The sequence below is a fragment of the Oryctolagus cuniculus genome, chromosome 1 (assembly GCF_964237555.1).
Source record: "Oryctolagus cuniculus chromosome 1, mOryCun1.1, whole genome shotgun sequence".
Taxonomy (NCBI): domain Eukaryota; kingdom Metazoa; phylum Chordata; class Mammalia; order Lagomorpha; family Leporidae; genus Oryctolagus; species Oryctolagus cuniculus.
In genome coordinates this window covers 149,124,646-149,138,221 of record NC_091432.1, presented here as the reverse complement: position 1 = coordinate 149,138,221, position 13,576 = coordinate 149,124,646, and the positions used below count along the sequence as shown (strand labels likewise).

General features: G+C 38.8%; 1 pseudogene; it reads left to right on the top strand.

Moving 5' to 3' along the window:
* Nucleotides 1-1,237: 1,237 nt before the first annotated feature.
* LOC138846179 (52 kDa repressor of the inhibitor of the protein kinase-like) overlaps nt 1,238-13,576 on the top strand; it is a 71,540-nt pseudogene continuing 59,201 nt past the window's right edge.

Genomic DNA, 13,576 nt, shown 5'->3' with positions numbered 1-13,576 from the left:
ACATTCATCAAACACTGCTTCCGCCTCTCTGGTTCTGTCCATTAATGCCACAGTGGCAGGCCTAAGAAATTCTCAAAGACAAATCTGACATGCAGACTTTAATTGTTTCAAGGATTTGTGGTCAGAAACAACAGTAGGTGAATAGTGGGAGGTCAATTACACAATTAGATAGCGATAGACAGAGACCAACTGAACTAACACAATGTACCAAATATTTATATATCAGTTCACTTTGCAAAGTGCTTTGACACCTACTATTTAATTTCAGGTTGGCATTTATTCCATTAACTAGTCTGGGAGGTATTTAATTATTCTGCCTTTTTTACAGTGGAAGAAATGAAGACCCAAGAGTCTCTGGTGGCAAAGTCTGAATCCGAATCTGAGGGATAATTCCTGTGTGGTTTTACCTCATTGGAAGGGCAAAGCAGGCTTAAATGACCATTTTTTTTTTTTTTCTAATTGCATCTTTCATAAAGAAGTAGATAAACTGGTCCTACTAGAGAGAAGTAAGAATGGGGAGAGAAAAGAGAAACATGCAGAGAGAAGGATGGCTCCAATTTGAGACAGCATTAGGTGGTTTTTCTAGATAGTGTGATGTGTGCCATGCTACAACCCCACAAATACGGAGAGGGGATAAGGAGGAGGGAAAGAAAACTAGTTTTCTGTAGTAATAAATTTGAAAAACAGAGTTACAGAGAGAGGTAGAGACAGAGAGAGAGGACTTCCATCTACTGCTTCACTCCCTAAACGGTCTCAAAGGCCAGAGCTGAGCTGATCCAAAGGCAGGAACCAGGAGCTTCTTCAGGGTCTCCCACATGGGTGCAGGGGCCCAAGGACTTGTTCCATCCTCCTCCGCTTTCACAGATGCAATAGCAGGATTGGAAGTATAGCAGTGGGAACTTGAACTGGTACCTGGATGTGAACTGGTACGCTGCAGGCTGGGGCTTTAACCTGTTGCGCCATAGCGCAGGCCCCTCTGTAGTAAATTTTTAAAACTGACCTGCTCTTCGAAAGGCACGTCCCCCAGAGTCTCAACCCATTTTTGACATAAAAGAAATGTTCGATGTCAAGATGATGACGGCTCATGCACTCCTTGAGCAGCTCTGTTTCAAGTTCCTTTTCTATACACTTGCTAGGTACTGAAATGAATAGTAACATTTTCGTGCCCTTTGGGAAGATCACCATTCCTGGAAGTGACCAAAACATTGACAGATGACTCAATGTAGTATTTTAAATGATGGTGGTGAAGTCAGGTTGCTGTGGGGGCGCCGAAAAAGTAGAAAACCCAGGTAAGCCTGGAGTTGTCCCAGAGCTGCCTCACCTGATAGGTAAGAGCTGGTAGGGCTTTAAAAAGAGAGAGAGAGAGAGAGAGAGAGAGAGTGAAAAAAAAATACTTTTTAGCAAAAGAAACAGCATTACACAAAGATTGTGCTTTACTACTTGGGCATGCAACAGCTGATGGATGGAGAATGAAGAAGAAGTGAATTAGAGTAAACAAAATACTTTTGATCAAATCCCATCTCTCTCTGTCCACTCTGCCTGTCAAAAAATAAAATAAAAAAAAAAAAAACAAAAAAAGATTTATAAAAAAAAATCCCACACAACTCAAGCACTAGGATGCCTAAGTGTGGTAGCCACAGAGTACACGGCAGTCACTGAAGTCTACAGACACTTCCAAACAAAGCATTTCTCAGTTCCAGTATTCATCACTCCTCCTGCTGATATTCTTCCCAGGTTCTGCAGCTGCTCCAATCTCCTTGCCACTACCCCAGATCACTGAGAACACGTTGACCCATGGTCTGCTTTGGCCAGAATATGAAGCAATTCAATATTCTTTTAGCTCAACTGGAATAACCATTACAGGAAGCTAAGGACTGAAAAAAAAAAAAAAACCTAAGTTGAAAAAATTTTTACCAATGTTAGCTTCAGAAAACCAACTCATCTGGTTCTCTATTACTGTAAAATAAACTATCCCCAAAACTTACTGGCTCAAAACAACCAATTAATTTTGCTCACAATTTTTTGGGTCAGGAATTCAGAATGAACTTGGCTGGGCTGTTGGTCTCAAGTCCACACAGGTGGCGGATCCACTTTCAGATACCCTCTCTACCATATTCTTTTAACACTTTGTTTCTAAAAATTTTTTAAGTTTACAAAACAAAAACTATGAGGTAGTAATAGTTCCCATATACCTCTTACTCCATTTCCCAAGTTAATGTCTCATACTAGTGTATTTGTCACAAGTAATGAATAACACCCAGCTTCCCCTATATTTTTTCCAAACTCCTTTTATCCCTCTCACCTTTCCCAGGCTTTAGTAATCAACATTCTGTCATCAGATTTTTTTTTTTTAATTTTAGTTCTCACATATAAGGAAGAACATGTTTCATTTGGCTCTCAGGGCCTGGCTTATTTCACCCAACACGATATCCTCCATCTATCCACTTTGCTGCAAATAGCATGATTTCATTATTTTTATAACTTTCCATTGTGTATATATACCACAATTTCTAAATGCATTCATCAGATGATGGACACTTGGTTGATTCCACATTTAGTGAACAATTCTGCTAATAAACATGATAATGCAGGTTCCTTTTGATACAGTAAATTCATGTTTTTTGGGTTATTATAACCCAAGTGGGAGTGCTGGATCATATAGTTCCATTTTTTAAAAAATCACACAGTTTTCCTCAGTGGTTGCACTGATTTACATTCCCTCCAACAGGGTATAAGAGTCCCACTTTCTCCACACCCTTGTCCGCATTTGTTACTCTCTCTCTTTTTGATAATAGCCATTCTGACAGGGGTGAGACGTGATATCTCATTTTGGTTTTGATTTGCATTTCCCTGGTGACTGGTGATATTGAAAATTTTTTCATATATTTCTTGGCCATCTGTATTTATTTCAGAAATGTCTATTCAGGGTCTTTGCCGATTTCTTAACTGGATTTTTTTTATTGTTGGGATTTCTGTGTTGCTGATATATTCTGAATACTAATTCTATGTCAGTTAAATAGCTTATAATATTTTCTTTCTGTTGGATATCTCTTCACTCTATGGAGCATTTCCTTTGCTATGTAGAAGTTTCTGGGTTTGATATAATTCCATTTGTCTAGCTTTGTTTTGGTGCCTGTGCTTTGTGGGTGTGATCCAAGAAGTCATCGCCTACATGAAGGTATTAAAGTATTTCACCTGCATTTTCTTCTACCAATTTCAGTCTCAGTTTTTCAGTTTAGGTCATTGATGCATCTCCAGTTTATTTTTGTATATGGTGGGAATAGGGATCTAGTTTCATTTTGCTACATGTACCTTTATTTGAATAGTCTATCCTTTCTTTAGTGGCTGTTCTTCTCACCATTGTCAAAAATCAGTTGGCTATGTTTGTGGATTAACTTCTAGTCTCTCTTTTCTGTTCTATTGATCTATACACTGGTTTTTATGTCAATACCATGCTCTTTTAATTACTATAACTTTGTAGTATCACGATGCCTCCAGCTTGCTTTTTTCCCTCTCAGTATTGTTTTGGCTACTCTGGATCTTTTGTGATTCCATATGAATTTTGGGATTGTTTTTGCTGATTCTGTAATGAATGACATTAGTATTTTCATAGGGATTGCACTGAATCTGCAGATTGGTTTAAGTAGTATATGTATTTGTCTTTGTCTTTTTTAAAGAGTTATTTGTTTATTTGAAAGTCAGAGTTACAAAAAGAGGGATAGCCAGAGAAAGTTCTTCCATCTACTGGTTCATTCTCCAGATGGATACAATAGCCAGTGCTGAGCCAGAGTTATTTTTTACTTGTTTGGTTAAATTTATTCCTAAATATCTGATTTTCTGAAAGTTATTATGAATGGGATTTCTTTCTTGAGTTCTCCTTCAGGGAGATCATTATAGGTGTATAAAAATGCTACTGTTTTTTGTACGTTGAGGTTGTATCTTATGACGTTCCTGAATCAGTTTATCGGTTGGAAAGGCTTTTTAGTGAAGTGTTAAGGGTTTTCCATGTACTACAACATGTCATCTGCAAAAATGGATATTTTGACTTCTTCCTTTGTAATTTCAAAGCCCTTCATTTCTTTCTCCTCCCTAGCTGCTCTTGCTAATACTTCCATTACTACATTGAATAAGAGTGGTGAAAATGGAATCCTAGTCTTGCTCCAGATCTGAAGGGAAACATTCGAAGCTCTTCCTGTTCAGTATGATATTGGCTCTTGGTTTGTCACTTATAACCTTTATTATTTTGGGGTATGCTCCTTCTATACCTAATTTGTGGAGAATTTGTATCATGAAGGGATGCTCAATCTTATGAAATGCTTTCTCTGCATCTATTGAGATGACCAGATGATTTTTGTTCTTCATTCTGTTGATGTGATTTATGACATTTATTGATTTTCAAATGTTGAACCACATCAGCATCTCTAAGATAAAACCTACTTGATCAGATGTCTGATCTTTTTGATGCAGTATTAGATTGTTAATATTTTGTTGAGAAATTTTGCATCTAGGTTGATCAGAGATATTGGTTTGTAGTTTTTCTTTTGTGTTGTGTCTGTATTTGGTTTTGATATCAGAGCAATGCTGACCTCCTAAAAATGTTTCAGATAGTATGAAAAGTATTGGAGTTAGCTCCTCTTTAAATATTTTGTAGAATTCAGTAGTAAAATCATTAGGTCCTGGACTTTTCTTTAATGAAAGTTTCCTAATTACTGCTTTAATTTCATTATTTGATGTGGATCTGTTTAAATTTTCTGGATCTTCTTGATTTAATCTTAGTAGGTTATATGTATCCAGGGATTTCTCCAGTTCTTTGAGTTTTTCCAATTTGTTGTCATGTAGTTGTGCATAGTAGCCCTTGAATTTATGTGGCATCAGTTGTAATGTCTCCCTTTTAATTTCTAATTTTATTTTCATGAATTTTTCTAATTTTTATTTCTTATTCTGGCTAAAAGTTTCTCTGTTTTGCTGATGTTCTTTAAAAACTAACTTTTGTTTTATTGACTTTTTGTATTTTCTTTTAATTTCAACTTATTTTTGATCTAGTTCTTATTATTTCTTGTCTCCTGCTAATCTGGAGTTTGGTTTTCTTCGTCTTTCTCTTAGTCCTTGAGTTGTATCATTAGATGGCTTGTCTGAGATCTTTTTTATTTTAATGTAAGTGCTCAACATTATAAACTTCACTCTTAATACTGCTTTTGCTGTATCCCACAGGCTTTGATATGTTGTGCTCACACTTTCATTTGTTTCAAGAAAGTTTTTTATTGCCTTTTAAATTTCTTCAATTATCCATTAATCATTCAGTAACATCTTGTTAAATTTCTATGTACTTATAAATGTCCTGTTTTTCTCATTGAATTCTATTTTTATTCCTTTGTTGTCAGAGAAGGTACATGGCTTAATTTCCATGTTTTAAAATTTACTGACACTTAATTTGTGGCCTAATATGTGGTCCATCCTACAAAATGTTCTCTGTGTTGATGAGAAGAATGTGGATTATATAGTTGTCCAGTGAAATGTTCAAGTGTCTGTTAGGTCCATTTGCTAATGAATACGCTTCAACTCTGATATATCGTTGTTGATTTTCTATCCAGATGGCTTTTCCATTGATGACAGTGGGGTGTTGAAGTCCCTCTACTTATTGGAGTCTATCTCTCATTACAGGCTTAATAATGTTTGATGTGTATATCTGGGAGGTCTTATATTGGGTATGTATAGATATTTATGATTGTTATATCTTCTTGATAAATCAATCTTTTTACCAAAATATAATATCATTCATTACCTATTTTATATTTAATATATATGTATAATAAATATTATATTTATATATTTATATATTTATAATATATATTTATAATATATTCAAATAAATATATTTATTTGAAGTCTGTCTTACCTGGTGTTATTCTAGTTACCCTTGTTTATTTTTTTTCCATTTGTGTAATATATCTTTTCCCAGCCCTTCACTTTCAATCTATGCATATCTTTACCTGTGAACAGTATTTCTTGCAGGCAATATATAATTTGGTCTTGTTTTTTATTCATTCAATCAACCTATATCTTTTGACTGAGGAATATAGTTCATTTACAATCAAAGTTAATACTGAGTGATAAGAACTAACTTATGTAATTTTTTGGTTGGTTATTGATTGTATCTTCTCTGTTAGTAAATTTGGTACTGCCATGTGTTCTCATGATGTAGGACTCCCTTCATAATTTCTTGCAAGGCTGGTCTGGTGGTAAAGCATTCTCTTGGTTATTGATTATCTTGAAAGCACATTAACTCCCCTTCACTTTTAAAAGATAGCAGTTTTGCTTGATATAATATTCTTGGTTGAAAATTTTTTTCTTTCCAGATCTTGAATATACCATTTCATTCTCTCTGGCTTGTATGATTGATGGTGAGAAGCCCACTGCTGGTCTTAGTATTTTTCCTTTATATATAACTTGGGATTTTTCTCTCACTGTTTTAAGATTTTTTTGTCCTCAATTTTAAACAATTTGACTATAATATGCCTTGTAAAGGGTCTTTTTATTGGTATCCTTTGAGGTTATCTCTTGTTGTGCTTATATCTTTCAAGACCTTTGAGGTTGCTAATGTTTTTTTCCTTCTCTTTTGCTTCACGTATCATAATATAAATATTTCTTCACGCGAAAGTATCCCATATGTTGTATAGGCTCTCTTCATTCTTTAAAATTTTTCTCTTTATTTTTGTCTGACTGAATTATTTCAAAAGACTTGTCCTTCAGATCAGAAATTCATCCCTCCACTTGGTCCATCCCATTGTTGAAGCTCTCAATAGTATTTTTATTTCATTGATTGAAGTTTTCAGCTCTAAAATTTCTTTCTTTCTTTTTTTTTTTTTTTTTTTTTTTTGACAGGCAGAGTGGACAGTGAGAGAGAGAGACAGAGAGAAAGGTCTTCCTTTGCCGTTGGTTCACCCTCCAATGTCTGCCGCGGCTGATGCACTGCGGCCGGCGCACTGCGCTGATCCGATGGCAGGAGCCAGGAGCCAGGTGCTTTTCCTGGTCTCCCATGGGGTGCAGGGCCCAAGCGTTTGGGCCATCCTCCACTGCACTCCCTGGCCATAGCAGAGTCAGCTCTAAAATTTCTATTGGTTCTTTTTAATTATTTCTCTTTATTGAATTTATTGACTTTCTCATTTGTGTCATCTATTATTTTCCTCATGTCTATCTGCATTCTCTTGCAACTCAATGAATTTCCTTAGGATAATTATCTTTAATTATTTTTGAGGTATTTCATACATTTCCTTCAGATCATGATCTATTTCTGGAGAACTACTGTGTTTTTTTCTAGGTGTCATAATTCCTTGCTTCTTTGAATTTCCTATGTTCCTACATTGATGTCTATAAATCTGATATAGTTCCTTTTTTAAGGAGTAGGTTTTGTTGGAAGAGACTTTATTGTTTAGATGGAATGTGAAGTGTCACATGTATAGTTGCTTTGTTTTTGGTTCTAGATGAGCCCAAAAATGCAATCTCTGAGTTATTTCTTAAACAGTAATCAGTGTCAGCAGTAATCAGTATGAGCAGTTTCTGCAAGTCCCACATTTGTCTAATCTTCAGCAGTACAATTTTGAAGAGGGTAAGAGCTTCCAAAGATGTGTGTTTTCATTATCCAAAGAGTTGAGTATCAACCTACTAGATATTTTAATGGCTATTGCCACATTTCTGATGCTGTGGGATATAGAGGGGGATGAACCATTGTTCCATTAGGTAAATCTGACTGATATTGAGGCTTATGCCACCAGTAGCTGAGGCTCCCAGACTGTCTAATGCAGGCAGGTCCTGCTGAATGGGAATTACTAGTGCTAGGACTTATAACACCAAGATCCCAAATCCTAGCACTGGGAAATGTTAAGGGGACATTGCTCCAGTCCCACAGGCTGAATATAAATTATGTAGAGGATTACAAGAGTGGGTCTAGAGCACTAGAATCAGTTAGGCTTTAGTCTAGATCCTGCAACATATGTCCTGATGATTCTGAAGAATATTACACTGAAGTCACAGTCCTAGAGCTTCAGGATACAGTGAATCCTTACCCAGGACTCAGAGTGTGAGCGCCAGGAGTGCTGGGGGATGTGGATTGGAAGTCACAAGTCTGAAGCAGAGAATACAGGTAGTATCCTCTGGATTCCACAGTTGAATGCAACTTATTTAAGGGGAATTTTCCTATATCACACAGTGTATGTAAGTGTAGCTCGAAGGCCCGTGACCTGAACTTCTGAGGCTGCAGAATTCATGGGAGCCTTCTCTCTACCCTGGAAAGTGCCCTTCTGTTTCTTTGGGCTTCTGGTACCCCAAGAGCTGCTTGTTTCCCCCTAAAACAAGTGGAGTACAGCAGATTCTCATATCTGGTGCTTTGGGAATGGAGGGAGGCAGTATGGATTCCTTGCTTGAAGCAAACTAGTCATGTGGTCCCAGTCAGTCCTGCAGATTTGATTTAAAATAAAGAGGACTGTCAATTTCCCCTATAGTTAGAGCCACCTGCCTGCTATCTGTGGCAGTGGGGAAGGTCAAGGTATTTTCTGCTTACTTCCTACCAGAAGGTTGGCAGGAAAACTGGGGATGAAGTAGTAGATGATGGCAATGGTGTTGTGCCTTTTTCTTCTCTCTCCATACTGGACTTTGGAGTCTCTGTACTATTTGCAGATCTCATAACTTCCTTATTGAAGTTTCTCCCCTGAGTCAGTCTTCTCAGTTATAACATTTTTTTTGACAGGCAGAGTGGACAGTGAGAGAGAGAGAGAGAGACAGAAAGAAAGGTCTTCCTTTGCCGTTGGTTCACCCTCCAATGGCCGCTGAGGCCAGCACACTGCGCTGATCTGAAGCCAGGAGACAGGTGCTTCTCCTGGTCTCCCATGAGGGTACAGGGCCCAAGGACTTGGGCCATCCTCCACTGCACTCCCTGGCCACAGCAGAGAGCTGGCCTGGAAGAGGGGCAACCGGGACAGAATCCGGCACCCCGACCGGGACTGGAACCCGGTGTGCCGGCGCCGCAGGTGGAGGATTAGCCTATTGAACCGCAGCACCAGCCCTCAGTTATAACATTTTATATGGAGAACCCTTTATCTGGAAAATTGGGGTAAGAAGAATGGCCTTCTCTACTATATACTGACAGCTCATATTCTTTCCCCACCATCCTCCCTACACACACATGCATTCTATTCTCTAGAGTTTATTCACCTGTCTCAGGCTTCATATAGCATGGTGGTGGTCTCAAAGCAGAATGCCTTCCTAGGGTAACTGGTCTCCAATAAAGCAGAGGAGAAGCTTCCAACCCTCTTTTTAAACACTTGCAACTTAAATATTTGCACTTTTCTATATACTGTTGGTCCAAGATTTTGCAAACCATACCAGATTCAAGGAGGGGATAGATAGAACCCTCCTAACAATGGAAATAGTATCTAAGAATCTGTGCCCACATTTATTATTTTATTTGAAAGACAGAGAGAGACATCTTCCAACCACTGATTCATGCTCTAAATACCTGCAATAGCTAGTGTGTACTGGACCAAAGTCATGGGCCTGGAAATCAATCTGGGTCTCTCACATGGGTTACAAACACTCAAATACTTGAGCCATCATCCTTCCAGGATGTATAATAACAGGAAGCTGAAATCAAGAGCAGATGGGACTTGAAACCAAGTACTACAATATGGGATGCAGGAATCCTACAGTATCTTAACTGCTGTACTAATGCCCACCCTTGTGGCCATTCTGCTTGTGCCATTTAGGGATTATTCAGCAGACAGAAGGAGAGTTGTTATGACACCACACAAATCAACTCATCCCATATATCTAGTAATAACTGCTAGAACTTTACTATTATGGGAACTTTCTAATTCAGCCAAAATGTATAATTTTAAATTTGAATCCAACTTCTCTGGGAAGTTAAGAGTCACAGCAGAAAACTGCAAGACCTTATTTTTAGTGTATCTTCCCAAGGAATTCACCAACAGAACCATTCATAACATTAGGCACAATGTGATTAAGTGGAATTAGCATTTAGACCTTTAAACTGCTTTAAATATATTGATATATTTAGTAGCTGATGGAGGAGAGGCTAGAACTCTGATCATCCAACCATCTGACTCCAAAGCCTGTCTTTCTACCTTGAACTTGGCTTCCTAATGCAATTAAAAATAATAATAATAAAAAAAAAAGGCTCAAGAGGAGGTCAGGGATGAACAATGCATCCTCGCTGACTCACTGAATAAGGTTTCCAGCTGCCACTGCCTGCAAATCCTTTTCAGTCTCCAAAAGTGGCCTTGACAGGTGAGCAGACAGGGTACCTCTAGGGAGCTGCTAATGAACAGAGGGTCTGGAAAGGCTAGGGAAGATTAAAGGAGAAGCAAGCTATAATATCAATAGTTGCCTGCTGTGACTGGCTACTGTTTAGGGGCACTTAGGGTAGCTCTAGGCAAATTTTCAGAGCAGGAAACCTGTCTTCTAAAATTTAAGTTTTCCTGGGGCAGGCATTTGGCCTAGCTGTTAAGAAGCCCATGTACCACATCAGAGTGCCTAGGTTGAACTCTTGGCTTCAGTCTTCACTCTACCGTTCTGCTAATACAGACTGTGGGAAGCAGAGATGATGGCTCAAGAAACTGGGTTTCTGTCACCCATGTAGGAAACCTGGATTGCAATCCTGGCTCTCAGTTTTGGCCAGGCACAATTCCACCTATTGTATTTGGCAAGTGAGCCAGTGGACAGGAGCTTTCTCCCTCTCTGTGTCTGTCTCTCTTTTTCTCTCTCTTTCTCTCTCTGTCTCTGGCCCTCCCAAATAAATAAGCTAAAATTAGCCAACAGCAACAAAAATAATTCAAGTTTTCCTTCTCTTTACTTACTCAGGAATTTCATTACCCTATATGCCACTTAGCCATTGTCATTGTAGCTTCTTTTTTTGAGAAGCAATTATTATATATATTTATGGAGTACTATGTGATATTTGATCTCTGTGTAGAAAGATTCATGGGCCAGCACTGTGGCACCGCCAGTTAAGCCATTGCCTCCTGCAGTGCCAGCATCCAATATGGTCTCCAGTTAGAGTCCTGACTGCTCCACTTCCAATCCAAGTCTCTGCTAATGGCCTGGAAAAGCAGCAAAAGATGGCCCAAGTGCTTCGGCCCCTGCTACCCATGTGGGAAACCCGATGAATCTCTTGGCCCCTGGTTCCTGGCTTCAACCTGGCTCAGTCCTAGCCTTTGCAGCCAATTGGTGAGTTAATCAGTAGATGGAGGCTGTTTCTCTCTCCTTCTCTCTCTCTGTAACTCTGCCTTTCAAATAAATAAACAATTTTTTTTTTTTACAAAGAGAAAGATTCAGTTAATTTAATTTACATATCCATCACCTCAACAGCTTATTTTGTCATTCATAACAACACGGATGGAACTGGAGCACCTTATGCTAAGTGAAATAAACCAGGCACAGAGAAGCAAATGCTGGATGCTGTCATCTACCCGCAGAATCTCTTAAAGAAACTGAGAGTAGAAAGGCAGTTACCAGGGTCTAAGAGGGAGGGGAAGAAACAGAGAAAGAGAAGATGTGTATCAAAGGGTACAAAGTCAATGAAGGCACAAAGTTAACACTAGAAGAATAAGTTTAGTGATCTCTTGCACTGCATGGTGACCATAGTTAGTAATAAATGTATTACAGGAAGGTAGTTCAGAAAGTTTTTGGAAAACACAGTTAAAAGATAAGTTTTTATTGGTTCTAATAATCTTGAAATCCATGCACATAAGAGGTCTTCCAAAAGTTCATGGAAAATGCATGGTGCCAAAAAAATTCAGTTTTTTGGTATATCACAGTTTTTTGAATGTCCAGATACTCAGAAACATTGTGTTCCTTTCTCTGCCACCTCCACATCTGGAAGTTTTCCTTTCCTTGAAAGAGAGTGGCTCTGAGGAATGACTAGAGTATCTGCCTTTCATACGTGAAGTTAGGGTTTACCATTGCAGCACCACCTTCAAGGAGAACTTGCACTTTCATCTTCTCCCTTCTTCTCTTACTGGCATCCCCCAAAACAAGTAACGGAGGCAGCAGCCATTTGGTCATAACTCAATCCAAAGAGATGCTTGATTGGATTAAAACACATTTTAATAGAAGGGTTAAACGGAGGACGTAAAAGGGAAGCAATACAAAATTGTATCACATTGGGGCTGGCGCCGTGGGGCAGTAGGTTAATCCTCCTCCGGCGGTGCCAGCATCCCATATGGGTGCCTGTTATGGTCCCGGTTGCTCCACTTCCAATCCAGCTCTCTGTTGTGGCCTGGGAAAGCAGTGGAGGATGGCCCAGATCCCTGGGCCCCTGCACCCATGTGGGAGACCTGGGAGAAGGTCCTGGCTCCTGGCTTCAGATCGACCCAGCTCCAGCCCTTGCGGCTATTTGGGGAGTGAACAAATGGAAGGAAGATCTTTCTCTCTGTCTCTCCTTCTCACTGTCTAACTCTACCTCTCAAATAAAATAAATAAAATCTTAAAAAAATTGTATCACATATTGGCCTCTAAAAAGTTTCTGACAGCAAGTGAAATTTTAGTTGCTCTTTTTAAGGCTACAACAAGAATACTCCCATGTACTATGAATCACTTTTCTAGGTAGAAATTGTATTTTTTAAAAGTTGCTTCCTAGGCTTGGCGCTGTGGCGTGGCACGTAAAAGTTTCACCTGCAGTGTCAGCATCCCATATGGGAGCTGGTTCGAGTCCAGGCTGTTCCACTTCTGATCCAGCTCTTTGCTATGGCCTTGGAAAGCAGTAGAAGATGGCCCAAGTCCTTGGGCCCCTGCACCCATGTGGGAGACCCAGAAGAAACTCCTAGTTTCAGATCAGCTCAGCTCCGGCCATTGCAGCCATTTGAGAAGTGAACCAGTGAATGGAAGACTTCCTCCCCCTTTTTCCCGGCCTCTGTAACTCTGCCTTTAAAATAAATAAATAAATCATTAAAAATAAATAAATGAATTATGTTTAAATTAGTAATTTAAAAAATAGCACTTTATTCACACAATTTACCTCATACAAAAGGGAGAACAAGAATGAAGATGAGACAGCACCAAGGTCATCTGATTCCAAATCCCACGATCTTGCTATTCTTGCAGATTTTCCTATCGCTTTAGCTCTCAATGGTCTCTATGGTAACAGAATTAACTTCTCCAAACCTCTTTATGGATTAACAAAATCTTTAAACACATGTTTTTATGTGCTTAAGGGTGTTGGGGATCAGTTAAAGGATTTTCTTTTGTTTTGATCAGGTTTGGCCAGATAAACAGCAGTAAGGAGAACCTCAAAATTTTATTGGTGTTACCGTTTCCTACACACATTCAATCCTAAATTTATTCAACACACAAGCCTTCTGCTTAATGCTATGAGAATACAGGCTGAGAGTGCTCCATCTTGCATATACTCTCACAGATTCTACAGTAATAAACAGTACGGCACTGAACAACAAAATGGCTCTTGAAGCTTCCACCTGGAGTTGACACTGGTCTTCTCCATTCACATTTTATTGTGCAACACAAGTTGCAAAAGTATGCCTCCATTCATAAGGGATAGGAGGTATCT